Genomic DNA, 22515 nt, shown 5'->3' with positions numbered 1-22515 from the left:
GGGACCAGGCGCTTGAAAAGTGGTGAAGACGACCACCAACTGGAATCTGGGGGGCAGGATGGGAAACTGGAAAGGTCACCTCGGCAAGGAACCCAGAGCTTCGTAGAAGCCCGCAGTCAGAGCTTTCTGTTGTCTTTGGAGCCACGGGAGCGTTTTCCGCCCCGGCGTTGATTACCCCATTCTCTCTGAGGCTTAGGCTGGGGGGCTGATCCGCCCCCAGAACGCCGGCCTCGACCACGAAAGGAGGAATAAGGAAGGGACTTGCCTTTCTTGTCAGAAAGTCCCTCCATAATGCGGTCCAGCTCAGCTCCGAAAAGAATGCCGGGTTCGTAAGGCATAGCACATAAGGTGTTCTTGGAAGAGTTGTCAACCTTCCAAGGTTTTAACCATAGAGGACGTCGTCCAGCGGAAGCCAGGGCCATAGACTTGGAGGCCAATTTAAGATGCTGGGTGGAAGCATCGCACAAAAAATCAACGGCCAGATTGGACGTCTTGAAGGATGAAAGAATTTCATCTCTAGGAACCCCCTGGTCCAAATCCGACTGGATGTTAGAAAGACGGGTCTTCAAAAAGTTTGCTACCTCAGAGCAAGCTATCGCCACTGATGCAGACGCAGAAGCAGTGGAGTAGGAGCGCCTCATGGCACAGTCAGCCTTCCGATCCATTGGATCCTGCAAGGAAGACCCATCCTCGGCAGGGACCACTGTCCTCTTGGACAGTTTGGCAACTGCCATGTCAACCTTAGGGACAGGGCCCCAGGAAGAAAGCTGAGATTCCTGTATAGGAAACATGGTCTTAAATCTTTTAGTTAAGACCGGACCCTTTTCTGTTTTTTTCCATTCCGTTCTAAGCACGGACAGAAGGGTATCATCCGCTTTAAAGACCCTAGGTCCCTTAGAGGCGGAGGTAGAGGCTTCCCCGGGATCAACATCCTGGTCCCCCGACCGGATGGATCTCAGAAGACGCTGGGTCTTTTCCAGCGGAAAAAAATAAGATGCAGTGACCTCCTCATCCGAAGAGGAGGACTTGGAATCTTCTTTCTCCTGATCCACAGACATCTCCATTCTGGGAGGTGAAGAAGGTCTGGCGCGTTTCTGAGAGACAACGTGTTTCAGCTCCTCAATAGAGGCTTGCATAGCCGACATGTTAGAGGAGACCCACACATACATATCCTGGACTGTAGGTTCAGTCTGATGGGAAGGTAGAGACTTAGCCCTACAAGGAGGGCACCTGGAAAATTCATAATTATCCTCCAGGGGAGTATTGCAGTCATGGCAAGAGAGGTGCTTGCGCTTGGCGGATCTTTTTGCCAAGCCTTCACGATCCCCTGAGCCCTCGGTCGACATATCTAGGTAAATATGAGAGGAGTGATTAGATAATGTAGCGGCAAGAAAAAATTGCGGCTAGCTAAAATATAATAAAAATACCCAAGTTCTCAGCAAGAGACCAGGTAAGAGATAGGGAAAAGTAGAATCCGCAAGGATGCACTACTAAGACTCAAAAAGACAGGACTGTGGAAGTACCAACAGCTCTGCGCTCTAGGAGGCTGAATGGCAGCCTAGGGGGAGTTTAAATATCCTCCTGGCTGGCGCCAAAACAAGACTCCGCCCACAAGGCGGAGTTGCAGAAGAGAAATCCTGTCTTACAAAAAACAGGAGGAAAGGAACCCTATTAGTTAGAGGGTTATAGAAGAGGCTCCTCGCTCGGTTTCGCCGCATTATTGGCAAAAACGGCGCAAAAAACCGAGCCGGGAGCGAAAGAGAGAAACAGGAAGTGACGTCAGACGCCGCTGACGCACTTCCGGCCGGGGCCGCGATTGGAGTCGCGGCTCCGAGGATAGGAGCAGATGGGCTCGCAAACTAAGCCCAGAACTGCAAGTAAGAGAAACCCCCCCCTCCAACAGGAGTAAGGGGGTCACCATCTGTCCCACTGTCCGGGAGGACAGAAAAAAACACAATGAGGCAGAGGATGACCCTCTTACTTATACAGGGGGTTGTGGGTGTGTCTTACTGATTGTTTAATTAGGTTCAATAAAACTTCCATCTGTCCTACCAGTTCGCGGGGGGTGGAATACCCCATCTGTGCTACTGGTTAGGACATAAGGGAAAAAGCAGGTACAGCACAGCACAGCAGGTACAGCACAGCAGGCACAGCAGGCACAGCACAGCAGGTACAGCACAGTAGGCACAGCAGGCACAGCACAGCAGTGTGTGGGGCTGTGACTGGCACTGCGGCGGCTTCAGGACTGTGGGCATCATTATGAGTCACCACAGTCACAGAGGACTCATACAGCCCCGGACTGCGAGCCCCATGAGTGGAGCCAGGGGAGGGGAAATATACCTGCTCTGTTGTCACATACAAAGCTTGTCCTGTGTGTGTATATATATATATATATATATATCTATGGACCCCTTCACTGCCTCCATACAGCAGTGTTCCCCAATCAGTGTGCCTCCAGCTGTTGAAAACCACAGCTCCTAGCATGCCCAGATAGCCAAAAGCTGTCCGGACATGCTGGGATTTGTAGTTTTGCTGTATCTTTATGCACATGCTTGGGAAACATTGCCCTACACACAGCGATCTCGGCCTCCAGCTCAGCTCCTCCCCCCGCTGGTCATGTGATCAGAGACTCATATGGAGGCCTGCTGGGGTCAGAGGAAGGACCAGAGTGCAGGAGAACAGTGGATGGTGGCATGACAGGCAGGTAACTCTATAAATACTGTACCCTGACCCCTGCCAATCCTCTCCCCCCCCCTCCACCCCAATTGTGAGTTCTAACCCTATGCTGTTCTATAATTGTAAATTAACCTTGTGTATTATCCCTCTACTATGACATCACTGTGTATTACCCCTGTACTATGACATCACTGTGTATTATCCCTGTACTGTGACATCACTGTGTATTATCCCTGTACTGTGACATCACTGTGTATTATCCCTGTACTGTGACATCACTGTGTATTATCCCTGTACTGTGACATCACTGTGTATTATCCCTGTACTGTGACATCACTGTGTATTATCCCTGTACTGTGACATCACTGTGTATTATCCCTGTACTGTGACATCACTGTGTATTATCCCTGTACTGTGACATCACTGTGTATTATCCCTGTACTGTGACATCACTGTGTATTATCCCTGTACTGTGACATCACTGTGTATTATCCCTGTACTGTGACATCACTGTGTATTATCCCTGTACTGTGACATCACTGTGTATTATCCCTGTACTGTGACATCACTGTGTATTATCCCTCTACTATGACATCACTGTGCATTATCCCTGTACTGTGACATCACTGTGTGTATTATCCCTTGACTGTACCATTACACAGAAGCAGAGAATGGTGGGAGCGGAGCGGAGGATCATGCTGCTGGTCTGAGCTGAAGTGAAGTCAGTAGCAGCAGAGTAGACTAGAGAGGCTAGAGAAGAGTGTGCGTTTCACAAGATACACTGCTCCAAAAAAATAAAGGTAACACTAAGATAACACATCCTAGATCTGAATGAATGAACTAATCATATGAAATACTTATGTCTTTATATAGTCAATGTGTTGACAACAAAATCACACAAAAATGATCAATGGAAATCAAATGTATGAACCCATGGAGGTCTGGATATGGAGTCACACTCAAAATCAAAGTGGAAAACCACACTACAGGCTGATCCAACTTTGATGTAATTTCCTTATAACAAGTCAAAATGAGGCTCAGTAGTCTGTGTGGCCTCCACGTGCCCGTGTGACCTCCCTACAACGCCTGGGCATGCTCCTGATGAGGTGGAGGATGGTCTCCTGAGGAATGTCCTCCCAGACCTGGACTAAAGCATCCGCCAACTCCTGGACAGTCTGTGGTGCAATGTGGCGTTGGTGGATGGGGCGAGACATGATGTCCCAAATGTGCTCAATCGGATTCAGGTCTGGGGAATGGGTGGGCCAGTCCATAGCATCAATGCCTTCCTCTTGCAGTAACTGCTGACACACTCCATCCACATGAGGTCCAGCATTGTCTTACATTAGGAGGAACCCAGGGACAACTGCACCAGCATATGGTCTCACAAAGGGTCGGAGGATCTCATCTCGGTACCTAATGGCAGTCAGGCTACCTCTGGCAAGCACATGGAGGAAAATGTGCGATTGCGGGCCTAAATATTGCGATTTCGATATGCGATGCTATATAATAAATAAATGGTGAAATCCCACCATTTCATGTCCAATCTCCTCCCTTGTAGAACTATCTACTCATTTTATGCCCACCACCCAATTCATCTCCCCATTTAATTTCTATCTCCCCCTGTCATATTCTCAACTCATGGTCACATCTTCTCCCATCACATTTTCCCCCTATGTCACATTCCGCCTTCCCCTTGCCACATTCTCCCCCCATATCACATCTCACCCCCCCTGTCACATTCCCCCTCCCCCTGTAACATTCCCCCTCCCCTGCCACACTCCCCCGTCACATTCTCCCCCCCGTCACATTCCCCCCTCATATTCTCCCCCCCTGTCGCATTTTCCCCGTCACATTCTCCCCCTTATCACATTCTCCCCCCCTTGTCACATTCTCCCCCCCCTTGTCACATCCCCCCGTCACATTCTCCCCCACATTACATCTCCCCCCCATCACATTCTCCGCCCCCCTGTTGAAAAATACCTTTTCCCATCAGCCAATCACTGGCTTGGCACGTGACACAGCTGCGGCCAGTGATTGGCTGGAAAGGGAAAGGTCCTACTAGACACCGGACCGCACAGAGACAAACGGCATCTGCAGGGACCAGGAGTAGGTGAGCATAAGGTTTTTTAATATATCTCCCTGCACCCTTCTACTTAGCTCAGTGTTTTTCTACCAGGGTGCCTCCAGCTGTTGTGAAACTACTACTACCAGCATGCCTGGAGAGCCTTTGCAGGTCCGGGCATGCTGGGAGTTGTAGTTTTGCAAGAACTGGAGGCACCCTGGTTGGGAAACACTGATTTTTAGTATTTAAATTAGTTTTTACCGGCTCTGGCCAGCCCCCGCCTGCAGCAGCACATGGGAGCCTGCCCGAGCAGATGTCCCGAGCAGACCTGTGGATGCCGGGCCTCATACCACCCTCATGGAGTCTGTTTCTGAACATTTGAGTGAACACATGCACATTTGTGGCCTGCTGGAGGTCATTTTGCAGGGCTCTGGCAGTGCTCCTCCTGCTTCTCCTTGCATAAAGGCGGAGGTAGTGGTCCTGCTGTGGGTTGTTGCCCTACATGTCTCCTCCACGTCTCCTGATGTACAGGCCTGTCTCCTGTTAGCGCCTCCATGCTCTGGACACTACGCTGACAGACACAGCAAACCTCACAGCTCACATTGATGTGCCATCCTGGATGAGCTGCACTACCTGAGCCACTTGTGTGGGTTTTAGACTCTGTCTCATGCTACCCCTAGAGTGAAAGCACTGCCAGCATTCAAAAGTGACAAAAACATCAGCCAGGAAGCATAGGAACTGAGAAGTGGTCTGTGGTCATCACCTGCAGAACCACTCCTTTATTGGGAGTTGTCTCCCCTCCCCCCTCCCCCCCCCCCCCCCCCGAATGAATGATCAGCCCAGCGCTGCGCTGTCCCCACATCGGGGAACTAATCATATGTGACCCGCAACGCTGTTCTGCTCCCCCCCACCAAATCATGTTACCTGTGAGCGCTGTTCTGCTCCCCCCCCCACCAAATCATGTTACCTGCGAGCGCTGTTCTGCTCCCCCCCACCAAATCATGTTACCTGCGAGCGCTGTTCTGCTCCCCCCCACCAAATCATGTTACCTGTGAGCGCTGTTCTGCTTCCCCCCCCCCCCACCAAATCATGTTACCCGCGAGCGCTGTTCTGCTCCCCCCCCCAATTAATTATCAGCCCAGCGGGGTACTACTCACATATGTCACCCGCAAGCACTGCCCTCCTCCTCTTTGTTGCGGGCCGCCGGCGCTGGAACTCTATACTCTATACTGTAGCCTCCAACCTGCGGACCTCCAGCTGTTGCAAAACTATAACTCCCAGCATGCCCGGACAGCCAACGGCTGTCCGGGCATGCTGGGAGTTGTAGTCTTGCTACAGCTGGAGGTCCACAGGTGTGAGACCACTGCTGTATGCTGTATCCCTATGCCCGGGCTGCAAAAAGATAAACAAAATAAACTTTAACTTACCTACATCAGCCTCACGCTGTTCCTGGGGACTGGAACGTCGGAAAGCCGTCAGCCTATCACCGGCCGCAGCGATGTTCCGCCCCGGCCAGTGATAGCTTAAACGCATTGTCATGTAAGTAGCCGGCTTCTTACATGACAGTGGGCTCAACCTATCACTGGCCAGGGCGGAATATCGCTGCGGCCGGTGATAGACTGACGGCTGTCCGACGTTCCAGTCCCCAGGAACAGCGTGAGGCTGATGTAGGTAAGTTAAAGTTTATTTTGTTTATCTTTTTGCAGCCCGGGCATAGGTATAAAGTGCAACAAAGAGGAGGAGGGCAGTGCTTGCGGGTGACATATGTGAGTAGCACCCCGCTGGGGTGATAATTAATTGGGGGGGAGCAGAACAGCGCTGGCGGGTAACATGATTTTGGGGGGGGGAGAGCAGAACAGGGCTCGCGGGTCACATGATTTGGGGGGGGGAGCAGAACAGCGCTCGCGGGTCGCATGATTTGGGGGGGTGAAGTGAAAGAAATACCGTTATATACCGTGGAACCGCCAGAAGTTACAAAAATACCGTGATACACATATTTGGTCATACCGCCCAGCTCTACTCCAAATTCTTTATTCAATGAGCATTATACAACATGGGTAGGTAAAACAACTCTCAGGATTGCTGCATGAATGTAGTTGGACATGACAAGGTGACTGATGAAGCTCATAAGTTACATGTACGTTTTGCATTATTTTATTGACATGTCTGTTGTGCATATTCTAAACTTTTGAGCAGGACTGCAGATTGGGTTTGTTCCAGATTCACTATTCGGAGGTATACAAGTACTTGGAAGAATGGTATTTGCCTCTCTTGTATACTTAGTGACGGCTGAATATTTACCCCATATCCCAGGAAATGGAGGCTCAGGATTGGCCTCAGGGATATCAGTGGATACCCCTAAAAGCCTGTTACATAAAGTAATACATTTCTTATTCCATTGACTCAAAGATCAATCTCACAAACTTAATGATAGGGCACTTCATCCCTGTCCATGTATTGTAAGACCATACAGAATGCATGACAACGAGAAGTGTCCACACAATGTGCACAATTGCATTCTTCAGCTGTACTATGGAAACACACAGATGATACAGTATTCAGTCATCCGCAGCCATTTATTTACCTGAGCTCAGCTATTTCCCTGGAGCTGTGTTTGCCTTTACACTTATAGTCACTTCAGATTTAGAAATGTTTCTTTCGAATTCCAAGCGGCAGATCTACTTGTTCTGGTAAGTTTTTAGTACTAGAACAAGTGAAAGATAAGTGCATTAATACTGAATCATCATACGGACTAATAAGTCTCCAGGTCTTGATGATAGTATTATTATAATGGCACATATTTGTATAATTAACCCATCCCTTCAGTCATATTTAAAGGGATACTCCGGCGCTAAGACATCACGGGGACGGAGCATAGTGACGTCACGGCTCCGCCCCCGTGTGTCATGCCCCCTCCATAGGCTAGCATTGAGGGGGCAGAGCTTGATGTCACACGGGGGCAGAGCCGTGACGTTACTATGCTCCGTCCCCGTGATCGCCAGTAATCAGGCCCGGAGCGAGCACGCTCTGGGGGCTGATTCTAACGGGGTGCGGCGTGGAAGATCACGGGGGTCCCCAGCGGCGGGACCCCCGTGATCAGGCATCTTATCCCCTATCCTTTGGATAGGGGATAAGATGTCTTAGCGCCGGAGTACCCCTTTAACCAGTATAGACTGTTCCTAGAAAAGGAGAAAATAACATACTGTAGCAATAGTAATAGTAAAATAGTAAAAGTAAATTGCTTCAACTTTAAAGTCTCACACTCAAGAACTTAGCCCCTATCCGCAGGATAGGGTATAAGTTTTAGATTGGGGGGGGGGTCTGACCGCTGGGCTCACCGCGATCTCTTGTACAAAGCCCCGGCTTTCCCAGGATTGGCACATTACAACCCCTGCCTGATGCGGGGTCTGCCATGCCCCCTTCATATATCTCACAGGTAAGTTTTTTAGTAAGACATAGAGGAAGATTTATCAAAACCTGTGCAGAGGAAAATTTGCCCAGTTTCCCATAGCAACCAATCAGATCACTTCTTTCATTTTTAACAAGGCCTCTGCAAAATGAAAGAAGCAATCTGATTGGTTGCTATGGGCAGCTGGGCAACTTCTCCTCAGCACAGGTTTTGATAAATCTCCCCCATAATTCTTCTAACAGCAGAGCTCCATGGAAGTACTACAATTAATTGAAAGGACAAGGGCTTGTACCCTGTTAGCCAATTGATAAAGAAACCAAATGATGTTACATGTCAAGCTTTTTAACCTGCTTAGGGTTCTTCTTTTGGTGTTGTATGGCAAAATATCTCTGGAGATAAGGGGCATCAGGTCTCTAGACATCAATTAAGATGTAACTCAGGAAGGGTTTACTTTCCAAAGTCTTTATGTTTGTATATGTTTTTTTTTTCTTTTAAAGGAACCAAGCATTAGATTTTACTATATAAAACATGTTTACTAAAATCTTCGTCCTCACCATTCTCGGGGGACGTTTGTGCTTCCAGGGATATGAAGTTTGTAAGTAGTCCCATGGTCGGGGAGCTATACTTACCTAGTCCCTCCGCTTCGGCTGTGATTGACAGCTTGTGTCTCCACTCTGCTCCATCTACATAGAGAGCAAAATAAGCATAGCTCCTTGCCCAGGGGACTACTTATGGGCGGTGGGGAAGACTTACAAGCTCCATATCCTCACCATCCCTGGGGGTAGGAACATCCCCCAATGTTGGTTAGGATGAAGATTTTACCATATATAACATGTTGCTAAGCGTTCTATATGATAACCTACAGGTGTGGACTAACACACAGAACTGTGAATTTTGCCACAATAAAAATGACTGATAACAAACATAATCGTATACAAAATTAATTTTATTGACATATTAGTTAAAATGCATATATATATATATATATGTATAAAGCCTGATGGGCTGTATTTGTGCGAGGGGCGGAAGTAATTATCGCTCCCTGCACTTCCAGGTGGGGCTCATTGGGAACAGGTGGGGGCGTGTGTATATAACTTCCCCCTCTCCTACAGGGGCGGAGCACGTGTCGTTTGTGGAATCTCTGCTTCCTGTGGCAGGCTGGTGTTTGAATCTCCCACAAAAATCTTCAGAGCTGCTGCTCACGGTGCCGAGGCCTCGCTGATCATGAGTTTGGGGGGTGCAGGCGCGGCATTCCTGGCAGCTCCGCTGGCTGTCTTATCTGGGGATGCTGTCTCACTCTGATTATAAGGTAATATTGGGCAGGTATGGTGCTGGCTGGCTCTGCCCGCAGCGGTAGTGGGGGCCAGGAGCAGCAAGCAGGTGAGTTAAATCGGTGCTGGGGGTGGTGCGGCCTCAGCATTTCGCGCAGCCCGCTAGCTGCCTCATGGCGACATGTGGACCGCCCGCCACCCGCACAGCTACAATTGTCTATGCCCTTGGGACAGGTTGCGGCAGCTGCCCAGTCCTCGTTATGCGGTCCTGTCAGCTTGTCTGCTATCGTTAATCTAAAGTATAGTCTAATGCTCTGCAGAGGGTTGTTTCAATATAAAGTTTGCTGTATACAGTGTGGTGCAATGCTCTGCAAAGAGTCGTTTCAATATAACTTTTGCTGGGTGGTGCGGTGCTCTGCGGGGTATACGGTGCCCTTGCAGTATACGGTACAGTGTAATGCTCTGCAAAGGGTCTCGTTACAATATAACATGTACTGTATAACGGTATAGTGCAGTGCTCTGCAGATGGTCTCGTTACAATATAGTATACATGATATACAGTTATGGTGCAATAATCTGCAGATGGTCTCGTTACAATATAGTATACATGATATAGTTGTGGTGCAATGCTCTGCAGATGGTCTCATTACAATATAGTATACATGATATATAGTTAAGGTGCAATGCTCTGCAGATGGTCTCATTACAATATAGTATTCATGATATACAGCTATGGTGCTATGCTCTGCAGATGGTCTTGTTACAATATAATATATACTATATACAGTATAGTGCTATACTCTGCAGATGGTCTCATTATAAACAAACTTTATACAGTTAGTGCAATGCTCTGCAGATGGGATGGTTTCAATACAACATATTATATAGGGCATAGTGCAATGCTCTGCAGAGGGTCGTTACAGTTAGCATGTCCAGTGTGGTGCAGTGCTCTGCGAAGGGTCTCGTTGCAACACAGGGTGGCATTTACTGTTTGGTGTGGTGCAATACTCTGCAGAGGATCACGTTGCAGGGTAGCATATGCTGTGTGTGGTGATACAGTGCTCTGTAGACTGTCTTGTTTCAATATAGTATATAGTAGGGTGCAATGCTCTGTAGAGATATAACATAGGCTACATCCAAATAAATCATAGTATACACAGTGTTATTTGCACGATCATGGTATCCATACGGTTCATACGCTTGGTTTATTATGGGCATACACGCATTACTGGTACAAGGTGCACACGAGTAGAGCATCTTCACGGTTTGATAACTCCATGAGTTTGTTATCGTCCGTACTCATGGTTAATTCATACGCTTATGGCACACTGCTCTGACGCGCATAGTATGCATACAGTTTCATGTGCTAATATCATTATATACGGTACATATACTCACTGACGATACATTCACAGCATTTATACTGGGCAAACTCGTTTATGCTGTTCACCTCATGGTTATTCTCTCACTCGCTGGTGTTTTACACGGTCCACAAACTTGGCATTTATGCTGTTCACATATTCTTGGCATGTTCACGGTCTTACGTTCTTTCTACCATGTTACGTTCATGGCAATCAAACACCTCGTAATTATCAGTGGTTCATACGCTCAAAGTATCATTCGGTTCATATGTTAATGGTATTTCATACTGGTTACGGCAGTATACTGCCTATAGCAATTATACGGTTCATACACTCATGGCAGTTATAGTGGTCACACTCTCACGGTTCTTAAGTTGTTCACATGTTCACCGCAGAGTTCATACGGTTCATACGCTCATGGCGGTTGTGTTGGTTGCACGGTCATGGTTTTGTTGTTCACGCGTTCACCGCATTCATACACGCAGGGTTCATACCCTCATGGCAGTTATATGGGTTACACGGTCATGGTTTTGTTGTTCACGCGTTCACCGCATTCATACACGCAGGTTTCATACGCTCATGGCAGTTACATCGGTCACACGGTTATGGTTTTGTTGTTCACACGTTCATCGCATTCATACATGCAGGGTTCATACGCTCATGGCAGTTATATTGGTTACACGGTCATTGTTTTGTTGTTCACACGTTCATCACATTCATACATGCCGAGTTCATACGCTCATGGCAGTTATATTGGTTACACGGTCATTGTTTTGTTGTTCACATGTTCACCGCATTCATACACGCAGGTTTCCTATGGTTCTCATACATAGTGACATGCTGTTTCGAGCAGTTGTGGCCACGCGCTCATAGCATGTTCACAGCATTATACTGCTCATAGTACTCATACCTCATAGCGTCATACCACATATTAATTCGTAGCACATATGCTCGACGCTTATACTGCACATGTACTTGTAGCATTTATACTGCACATGCACATGGCCTACATCAGGCACATACGCTCTTAGCATTGATATCGCAAGTATACTCATAGCATTATACTGCTCATAGTATCATATCACTATACGCTCATAGCATTTATACCACATACACGCTCGTTGTATTCATACCACAGACATGTTCACGTCATGTATATTGCACATAGAATTGTAGCAATACACTACACGGACATTCGTAGCATTCATTCTGTACATACGATGGTAGTAATTATTATGCTGACACGTTGTTGTACTTATTCTGCGTACATGTAGCATTCATTCTGTTATGTTATCTGCACTAACATCCATAGCGTTTACTGTACATGGGTAATGGTATTTATTCTGCATGTTCATCCATAGCGTCTACACTACACACATGCTCCCGTAGCTTTTACTGTACGTATGTTTATAGCATTCATTCTGTGTATTCGTGCATAGTCTTTTATACGGAAAGTTCACTCAGGTTTGTCAGGATGTAGCCCTATTGCCTGACTCCTCTTCAGGTTAAGGGGTCAATGTCGGTTTCTACTGACTCGTTCAGAGCAATCGCATTGTTGTTTATTGTCATGACCTGACAAGTTCTCAGGTCAGATACAACCTCCTCTGTTGTATTTCACGACTACGTTATCAGTTAGTTATAGTACACATATTCAACTATCCGGCACAGGTACTCGTTCAAGGGTGGTCATCATTTTAGTGGCACTAATCGGCTGTTCAATACCCGGTCACCTGACTCGTTCCTTCAGGGGTTGAATCGCGGTTGTTACTGACTCACATTCAGAGCAACCAATTTCAGGAATAGTCACAATGTTAACCTGTTGCCTGACTCCTCTTCAGGTTAAGGGGTAATGTCGGTTGCTACTGACTCGTATTCAGAGCAATTTTGTCGTTGGTGTATTTGTTATGACCTGACACGTTTTCAGGTCAGATACAACCTCGTCTGTTGTATTTCTCGATTATGTTATTTCGTTATAGTACACAGATTCAACTCTCTGGCATAGTTGCACGTTACGCTCATAGTCTGGTTACGTTCATAGCTTTATTTTGTTGTACTGCACATGGGTAATAGTTTTTCTGCATTTCCATCCTTAGAGTCTACACTACACATATGCTCGCGTAGCTTTACTGTACTCATGCTCATAGCTTTCATACTGCATATTCGTGCATAATGTTTATACGGAAAGCTTATACAGCTTTGTTAGGATGTTGCCCTATTTGCCTGACTCCTTCAGCTTAAGGAGTTAATGTCGGTTGCTACCGACAAATTTTCAGAGCAATTACATTGTGGTTCATTGTCACGACCTGAGACGTACTCAGGACAGATACAGCCTCCTCCGTGGTATTTCATGACCACGTTATCAGTTACTTATAGTAGACATATTCAACTATCCGGCATAGTTGCACGTTGTCTATCTTTTTAGATATATGTTTACACTTTATTTTCTAGGCATGTATGAGGTACTCATAATGATGTTAGAGCATAAATTCATAACGTTCCTTACGTTTTCACGGTACTTACGCTCCCAGCTTGTGTATGATACATGCACCAGTACACAGCAGTTGTTGCATACTACCATAGTTGTATGCGGGTAGGTTATGTGCATTCGTTCCTAGTGTTGAATAGCAGTTGCACCTCTGGCTGTACATATATTTACAAGACACGATTACAGTATTCATATGGTGCTTACATTTATTGCAGATATATCGAGCACATATTCTTAAACCTCCTACGTCTGCAGGGGGGGATGCACCACATAGGTTATTGTTAGACATGTCTCAGAGCAATAACATATTGAGTAGCGACTTGTAGTTGGGTATACTGTTAGCAGGTTATGCCGTACATACGGTTAACATGTTTCATGCAGTGCACACAGGGGAGGTAGATCCTTTGCTTAGGGTATTGGACACAATTGGTCATTTTTGTTACTGACACGCCTTCAGAACAACACGCCAGCTTCATACAGGTATCTTGTCATGAATACTCATGATGTTACCCTGTTGCCTGACTCCTCTTCAGGTTAAAAGGGGTAATGCCAGTTGCTACTGACTCTTTTTCAGAGCAATTTTGTCGTGTGTTATATTTGTTATGACCTGACACGTTTTCAGGTCAGATACAACCTCGTCTGTTGTATTTCTCGATGACGTTATAATTTCGTTATAGTACACAGATTCAACTATCCGGCATAATTGCACATTCTCTTTTAAGGAGGGCCAGCATTTAGTTGCAGATATATTCTGCATTTAATACACAGTTTCAGGACTCATTTCTTTAGGATCGGGGTTTGAATCGTGGTTGCTGCTGTCTCATTTCAGAGCAATTGATTTGACATGGTTATGTAGGTAATCTGACACGTTTCAGATCGTATACAATCTCAATATGGCATTTCACACTTACGTATTTGAGAAGAAAAAAAAAAGAAAAAGTGGTTTACAAAGACCTGTGACGTTTACAGGCACAATGATTTCACAAAGACCTGTCATGTCTACAGGCTCGATGGTTCCGCGGGGACCTGTGACGGGTTCAGGCATGACGGTGTCACAAAGACCTGTCAGGTCTACAGACATGATGGTTCATCTAAACACTGGTCACGTCTACAGATACGTTGCTCTCGCAGGGAGCTGTCATCTGCAATGGGTCATCACTTCCAAGTCCAGTTGGGTCAGTACAGTGGCTAGTTAGGTATGTCTGTTACAGTCTCAATCAGGTAAGGTGCCTTCGTGAACCTTGTCATGCGACATGACCCACACGGTCTATCAGGTAGATAGGTATTTCTTGTCATTTACCTGTCAGTTTAGTTTTTGCCTCTTAAATAGCAGGGGATTGGTGCTTGTCAGACCTGCCATGAAGTTATCCTTTCCGTGTCCATTTGAAGTAATGTCACAAGTAGGGATGGTGATAGGTATAGTTCAGTTAGTATTTGGCAGGGAAGGTTATTCTCAGGTTGATTCTTTACAGATGGACGTTACTACCACGGTTTCAAAGGTATGGTTACCACCTCTAGTAGTCACTAGTTGGTCAGGGCTACTCTTTCAGCACACTAGGTATAGTCTACTTTGGGTATGTGAAGATTGATGCTGGATGTAGGATGTTTTATTTCAGGAATTGTATTCATCCTAGCATGGTTGCTTTTTGCCCTCTATAGGCGTGCCCTCATTGCGCGGTTATGGCACAACTCAGACCGCTATGCTAGGGTAAGATCTTGTATAGGTATGTAGGCAATCTTTCCTGTCACTAGTACACGTATGGAGCCCCGATCACAAGTATAAAGCCTGATGGGCTGTATTTGTGCGAGGGGCGGAAGTAATTATCGCTCCCTGCACTTCCAGGTGGGGCTCATTGGGAACAGGTGGGGGCGTGTGTATATAACTTCCCCCTCTCCTACAGGGGCGGAGCACGTGTCGTTTGTGGAACCCTCCCAACCCTCCCTTATCTTATTCCTTCACTATAGTGCATACCCTCTATAGGCGTGCCCTCATTGCGCGGTTATGGCACAACTCAGACCGCTATGCTAGGGTAAGATCTTGTATAGGTATGTAGGCAATCTTTCCTGTCACTAGTACACGTATGTTGCCCCGATCACAAATATATATATATATATATATATATATATATATATGACTACAGAATCAATTTCATAAAAAGTATATATAGGAATATAAAAATATAAATATAAAATCAATATATAAACACAGTATAAGGTGTACAACCTGTGTACCAATAAAACTGAAGAATGATCAGTAAATACAAAAAAAATAACAAAACTGCTAGTGAGCTGCAATTATAGAGTTAATCATATGTGTAAGGGGAATGCATAAATCAAGGAAAAGAAAGAGGTATAGAGAGTTAACCACAAGAAAAATATATGTGCAAAAGAAATTGTGATTGTGCAAAATTCATAAAATAACACACTGCACACCGTGGACAAAAAAAGAGGAATGAATAAGGTAAAATTTATATAGAATGAATATATATATATAAGAAAAATATAAATAAATCACAGCAAGCTAAAAAAAAGAAAAAATGTATTCAAAAAATGAAAATGTTTTTGTATATAAAAAGGGGAGGTATATGCAGTGCTGAATGGGGCAATTATATGGCGTGAAAATGAATAAAACAAGGTGTATATGTGCAATTAATAATTCCTGGGTGACCATATAGGGTCTTAGCAACAATTAAATAGCAGCAGCCAAGTGGCAGTGAACTATACTAGCAGCAAAAAAAGATGGCAGCAGCAAGTGAAATAACTAGCAGCAATATAAATAATTGGGGAGATTTATCAAAACCTGTCCAGAAGAAAAGTTGCCCAGTTGCCCATAGCAACCAATCAGATTGCTTCTTTCATTTTGCAGAGGCCTTGTTAAAAATGAAAGAAGCGAGCTGATTGGTTGCTATGGGCAACTGGGGAACTTTTCCTTTGCACAGGTTTTGATAAATCTCCCCCAATGTGTACAAATAGAAGAAGAATCTTGGTACCGGTAAACACAGGACTCACCCCAGTTCACCTCCACAACTCTGACGCGTTTCGCCGGAAGCGACTTTGTCGAGGAGTCAAGCGTTCTATATGGTAAAATCTAATGCTTGGTTGCCTTTAATGTCTGCTCTGATATTATGTGTACATTATCTATCTACCTATCTATCTATCTACCTATCTATTTGTGTGTGTTTTTAGATATTTTGTCATACCATACCAGAGAAACAACCCTAAGCAGGTCCGAAAGTTTGCAATGTAATGTAGCCATTAGAAGGTATTATATCTTCAAGACTGCTATTTTGTCCCTCTCTGAGAGTAAAAAATTTATTGGGAATGCTCCGTGTTCTGGGGCTCTAAACTAATAGCTCTCACTTCTTAAACTTGGGCTCCATGGCAACTTTCTGTGGCAGTACTGTGATTGTTGTACAACCTCTGTTTTCCTATGGGGAAATTCCTACATGTGTTGTGCAACTTTTCTCCATAGGCAAGCCTTCCAGCCAAAAGTCTCCATGGAGCCATAGCCTAAAGCTGGCCATCCACCTTTGATGTCACCGGAATGAAAAAGACTGCTACATCATCCATCATGATCTGTCCATTCACACGAATACTTGGCTCAGCTGTTCATGTGTTATATATGGAAAGAGTGGGGTAAGTCACTGTCAGACCTCTCTGGTAGCGGTTTATCCCCCGAGAACAAAAATATTGGACAGATGAATTTCGACATGCCTGACCTCACTGTCCCCCTCCATAATCTGTTGGTGCAGAGTCAGGACACCTCTAAACACATTAGACAATCAGACAGTCTTGCTAAAATCATTAGGTTTGGATGACTTTCCTCTTATATGTATATGGGGCCTTTATACTGATACATTGTAAAAAAAAAAACTTTTAACTAAAAAAAAAGATTTAAGTTGCTGACATTATAATACCATTTACTAAACAGGATTAACCCCTTAAGGACCAAGGGCGTACAGGTACGCCCTTGGACCTGCTCTCCTGATATAACGCGGGGTTACACAGTAACCCCGCGTCATAGTGAAGCCGGGACCCGCCTCTAATAGCGCGCAGCGCTGATCGCGGCACCGCGCGCTATTAACCCTTTAGCCGCGCGCTCAGAGCTGAGCCGCGCGGCTAAAAGTGAAACCGAAAGTGGCCGGCTAGCTCAGTCGGGCTGTTCGGGATAGCCGCGGCTAATCGCGGCATCCCGAACAGCTGACAGGACAGCGGGAGGGCCCCTACCTGCCTCCTCGCTGTCCGATCGCCGAATGACTGCTCAGTGCCTGAGATCCAGGCATGAGCAGTCATGCGGCAGAATCGTTGATCACTGGTTTCTTATGAGAAACCAGTGATCAATGATGAAGATCAGTGTGTGCAGTGTTATAGGTCCCTATGGGACCTATAACACTGCAAAAAAAAAGTGAAAAAAAAAAGTGAATAAAGATCATTTAACTCCTCCCCTATTAAAAGTTTGAATCACCCCCCTTTTCCAATAAAAAAAAAAACGCAGTGTAAATAAAAAGAAAAATGAACATATATGGTATCATCGCGTGCGGAAATGTCCAAATTATAAAAATATATCATTAATTAAACCGCTCGGTCAATGGCGTGCGCGCAAAAAAATTCCAAAGTCCAAAATAGTGCATTTTTGGTCACTTTTTATATCATTTAAAAATGAATAAAAAGCGATCAATAAGTCCTATCAATGCAAAAATTGTACCGTTAAAAACTTCAGATCACGGCGCAAAAAATGAGCCCTCATACCGCCCCATACATGGAAAAATAAAAAAGTTATAGGGGTCAGAAGATGACAATTTTAAACGTATAAATTTTCCTGCATGTAGTTATGATTTTTTCCAGAAGTCCGAAAAAATCAAATCTATATAAGTAGGGTATCATTTTAATCGTATGGACCTACAGAATAAAGATAAGGTGTCATTTTTACCGAAAAATGTACTACGTAGAAACGGAAGCCCCCAAAAGTTACAAAACTGCGTTTTTTTTTCAATTTTGTCGCACAATGATTTTTTTTTCCGTTTCACCGTAGATTTTTGGGCAAAATGACTGACGTCATTACAAATTAGAATTGGTGGCGCAAAAAATAAGCCATCATATGGATTTTTAGGTGCAAAATTGAAAGAGTTATGATTTTTTAAAGGCAAGGAGCAAAAAACGAAAATGCAAAAACGGAAAAAACCCCGGTCCTTAAGGGGTTAATTTAATAGCCTAGAAAGCAATTTTTTTTTTTACTTTTTTCTATATAGCTGTATTTTTCATTGCACAACAAAAGCGAAAAATTAAGGTACATAAGTGGGTCCAAAACAAGAGTCTTTACTCAACCCAGTTTGAAAGAGAATATGCAGTCTTCTGTAAACCCATATGCCGAAGTATATAAACAATATACTAATATTAAATGAAAAGTGAATAGCATTCCAAAGAGAGAGATTATTTTCAACCTTTTCATAATGCTTTGTTCATGTTTATTACTAAACAGACATCGTTGGGCTTTATCATTATTCTTTTGGGGTGCTAGCATGTTTTTCAACAAACCAGGAGTAGACTGACACCTAATGGGGCCCCCAAATAATAGAAGACCATAAGGGCCCCTGTGTGCTCACCCATGTGCAAGCCAAACCTTTATTGAAGCCCCACTTACATATAATATAATTTATTTCTCCTCCTGGACAGTATACCTGATAGTGATGGGATTGTGGTTACTTCAATCACACTCCTATCACACTAAGACAGCCGGTGCTTGCTGGTATTAGTGAGATCCAAGCATCGGGATTGGGGACAGAGATAAGATGGATAACAAGGATACCCTGCTTTAAGATCAGTGTGGATACATTGCATACACTACATTGGGAGACATCTGTGTTTTCCCAGCTCTATAACAAAAATCTGTCTAAACTACAAGCAGCCTACAGGACCAGTGTAGTGGCAGAATCTGAATGAATGTAAATACATATTGTTTATTCACAGTGCCCCTTTGTAAGGCTGTATAAACACATTGATGACCTACACCATATTGACCCGCTCTACTGTTATGGCTTTTTAAAGCTGTCAAAACTGTTCATTGAATCTTTTCCAGTTTGTTTCTAGTCCTTTCCTTTAGAAAGTTACTTAACCTATCTCCATTTTCATGAGCATCTAAAGTATCACTTATTCATCACTTATCACTCATTTAAAGTGTTATATGAAATGTCTCTTGTGAAAAGAACTATTCTTTAAAGACACGACCTAGACAATGAATCAGATGTATGCTCATAGTGTGGGTTATCCAGACAGTGTCTCATGTGCTATATATGTCCACAGTGGCACTTATTGTATCAAAGGTTTCTTTCTGTAGATAACTGCACTGTTTATTTTGATTTCGGTAAAAACACGTAGTCTGTTGTCTTCTAGCTTAGAGATGAGTAATCAAATCAATATGTGGGCCATATTCACAGCGTTTAGCACCACATTTTTTCACATTATCTGTGCCCCATTTAGGTAAAATGTGGTGCACATTATTAGCACCATATATATTTTTTATATATTTAATACATGATTTTTACTTTATAAGGACCATGCTTACCAATTTTTTAACTCCTTAAAAGGGCGTTCATGTATGTCCTGCGCCCGCTCCCCTTCTATGACATGGGCACAACAGACTGAAAATACTGTAAGTTTGACGAAGAAAAATAGAAGTCGCACTCACCACCAGAAGCAGTATACAAAGTCTTGTCCTTTATTCACACCGGCAGAGTGGAATAATAAAATACGATCACACACGCGGGGAGTGAGAGCAGCCGCTCTCAAGATACGCGGGCATACCACCAGCGGCAACTAGTTTCGCGTCATAGGCTTGACGCTTCTTCCGGCCAATAAGGTGTACACCTTATTGGCCAGAAGAAGCATCAAGCCTGTGACGTTACCTGCTTGTCTGGTCTGCACCTCCACGTAGCTAGTAAGGTCCGCTTTGAGGTCACAGCAGCATTATCCATCCCATACATTTTGGCTGGCATATTGAATTAGCAGTGCCATATCTGTTCTTGCAAATATCACAGACTGAAAATACTGTTTAGTAGACTACTCCTTTAATACGTGCCTTATGTCCACAAAGCAGATGAAAGTAGCACATGTTGCTTTTTTTAAAATATACGCCTTTATTTTGTATGCCTGTGTGAGTAGTCCCATAAATTAACATTACTATTTACAGAACTACATGTTGATTTTAACTATTGAGTGACAACTGAAGTCTACAAGAATGCATACAATTCATGTGATTGCTTTGCCCTACAGCTGTAGCACAATAGTCAAAATTAATTTGTAGTTGCTGTGTAGCCCTGGCCTTAGGCCCCGTTCCCTTCAGCGCTGTAGACAAGTGCTGGAGGAAAACTGATGGTAGCATTTCATTTGAATGGGACAGTTCACATTCATCTGGTGCCTCAATTTGGACACGGGATCATCGGACAAGCCACACAGTGCCACACAACGTAATTTGGCAAATAAGGACCACCAGATCCTAGAAAACTGATGCCAATTGCTGCACTTAGCCATCAGTTGTGGCATCGGTTACAACCAGTTTTAGTTTAGATTGCCGCATATATGTGTACCTAGCCTTAATGTTCACAAAATACGGATGTAATGCAGTAATATCTCCACAATCATATTTTTGCAAGAGCTACAATAGGGTGTTAATACAGCTTGCAAAAAAAGCCTGCAAAAAATGTATAAGTAAATAATAATTAAAAAAATAAGTTCACAAACACTACTGTCTAACAGATTTTCCTATTTTTATATAAGAAGTACTGTATTAGAAGTTCCTGTTTGTTGTATTTGTACAGCCATTTACTAATTTAGGAACCAAGTTCCATGGTATTCGCTCGAATCAATGGCCCATGTCATAATATTTGAATAAAGCACAAAAACTATAAGCACCACAGTAACTAAAATAAACTGAAAACCCTTGGCCTATTCATCCACCCATCTTTATGAGCACTGTCCAGTGTCCAAGCTGCCACAGAAACACATATGAATGTTACAATAGATACTTTAGGCTGAAACGTTTATATAGATAGAAGCGGAAGAGTCAATTACAAAGTGTGCTAGCTTGTAAATTTTAAACAAAGATAAATTTCTGTTAATCCCGGTTATATTAACACTCTTAGGATTTTCCCAGGTGAAACAGGATGTCTGGATATTATTACTTGATCAGCTGACTCACTCCAGTCTCTTCAATATCCAAGAACTGGCAGTCATGCTACGGAACTACTCAATGGCTTTCTCTGGTATTGTATGTAGAGATGAGGGAATTATTGAAAAATTAGATTCGGCCGATTCACCGAATTTTCCTGAAAAAATTTGTTTCGATCTGAATAAATTTGCGGCAAATTGATGAGCATGAAGCTGGCGGTCCGCCGCAAGGCGAGCTACCACCTGTTCCAGACCCTGCCTCTCAGCGCCTCTTGCCCCCGACTGTGAAACTGTGTATGAAACTGTGAATGTTTAATTTAATCAGTTATGGTTCATTTTTATCGCTCCAACCTGTTTCTTTGGATTCTTGTGGTAATTCCAGAGGTAATATATGACGACGACCATAAGGCCTCACAATTGAAAAGATTAAAGAGATTTTTTTAAATTTAAATTGAAGATTTTGAATAGATTAATGTGTCAGCATAATTGGTTTAATGTGCCAGCAGCATGAGGAGATCACATGGCGGCACAATGGCAGAGCCTGGTAATTGGAATGAGCAAACTTTAAAGCTCGTACTTGTATCTTAAAATTGAGCTGGCCGTCTGCCAAGAGGTGAGCTACCACCTGTCCCAACACCCGGCCTCTAAGCCCCCCTCCGATCTCATGATCTCTTTTGTCAAAGTGTTGGTGTGCACAAGTAAGTATTGAAGATATGCATTAGGTAAAGCTTAAAGGGGTATTCCAGGCCAAAACTTTTTTTATATATATCAACTGGTTCCAGAAAGTTAAACAGATTTGTAAATTACTTCTATTAAAAAATCTTAATCCTTCCAATAGTTATTAGCTTCTGAAGTTGAGTTGTTGTTTTCTGTCTAACTGCTCTCTGATGACTCACGTCCCGGGAGCTGTGCAGTTCCTATGGGGATATTCTCCCATCATGCACAGCTCCCGGGACGTGACATCATCATTTAGCAGTTAGACAGAAAACTTCAGAAGCTAATAACTATTGGAAGGATTAAGATTTTTTAATAGAAGTAATTTACAAATCTGTTTAACTTTCCGGGGCCAGTTGATATATATAAAAAAA

At 44.1% G+C, this 22515-nt stretch overlaps 1 long non-coding RNA gene across 1 annotated transcript; it reads left to right on the top strand.

The window, feature by feature from the left end:
• The first annotated feature begins 2657 nt into the window (after positions 1-2657).
• On the top strand, positions 2658-21829 carry LOC130301953 (uncharacterized). The gene is made up of 4 exons (XR_008852296.1): positions 2658-2704; positions 3339-3476; positions 16737-16900; positions 21414-21829. It is a non-coding gene; the product is annotated as an uncharacterized LOC130301953 (long non-coding RNA).
• Positions 21830-22515: the final 686 nt, after the last annotated feature.

Source organism: Hyla sarda, chromosome 1 (genome assembly GCF_029499605.1).
Source record: "Hyla sarda isolate aHylSar1 chromosome 1, aHylSar1.hap1, whole genome shotgun sequence".
NCBI classification, from domain to species: Eukaryota; Metazoa; Chordata; class Amphibia; order Anura; family Hylidae; genus Hyla; species Hyla sarda.
This window is presented reverse-complemented; position numbering and strand designations above follow the sequence as displayed.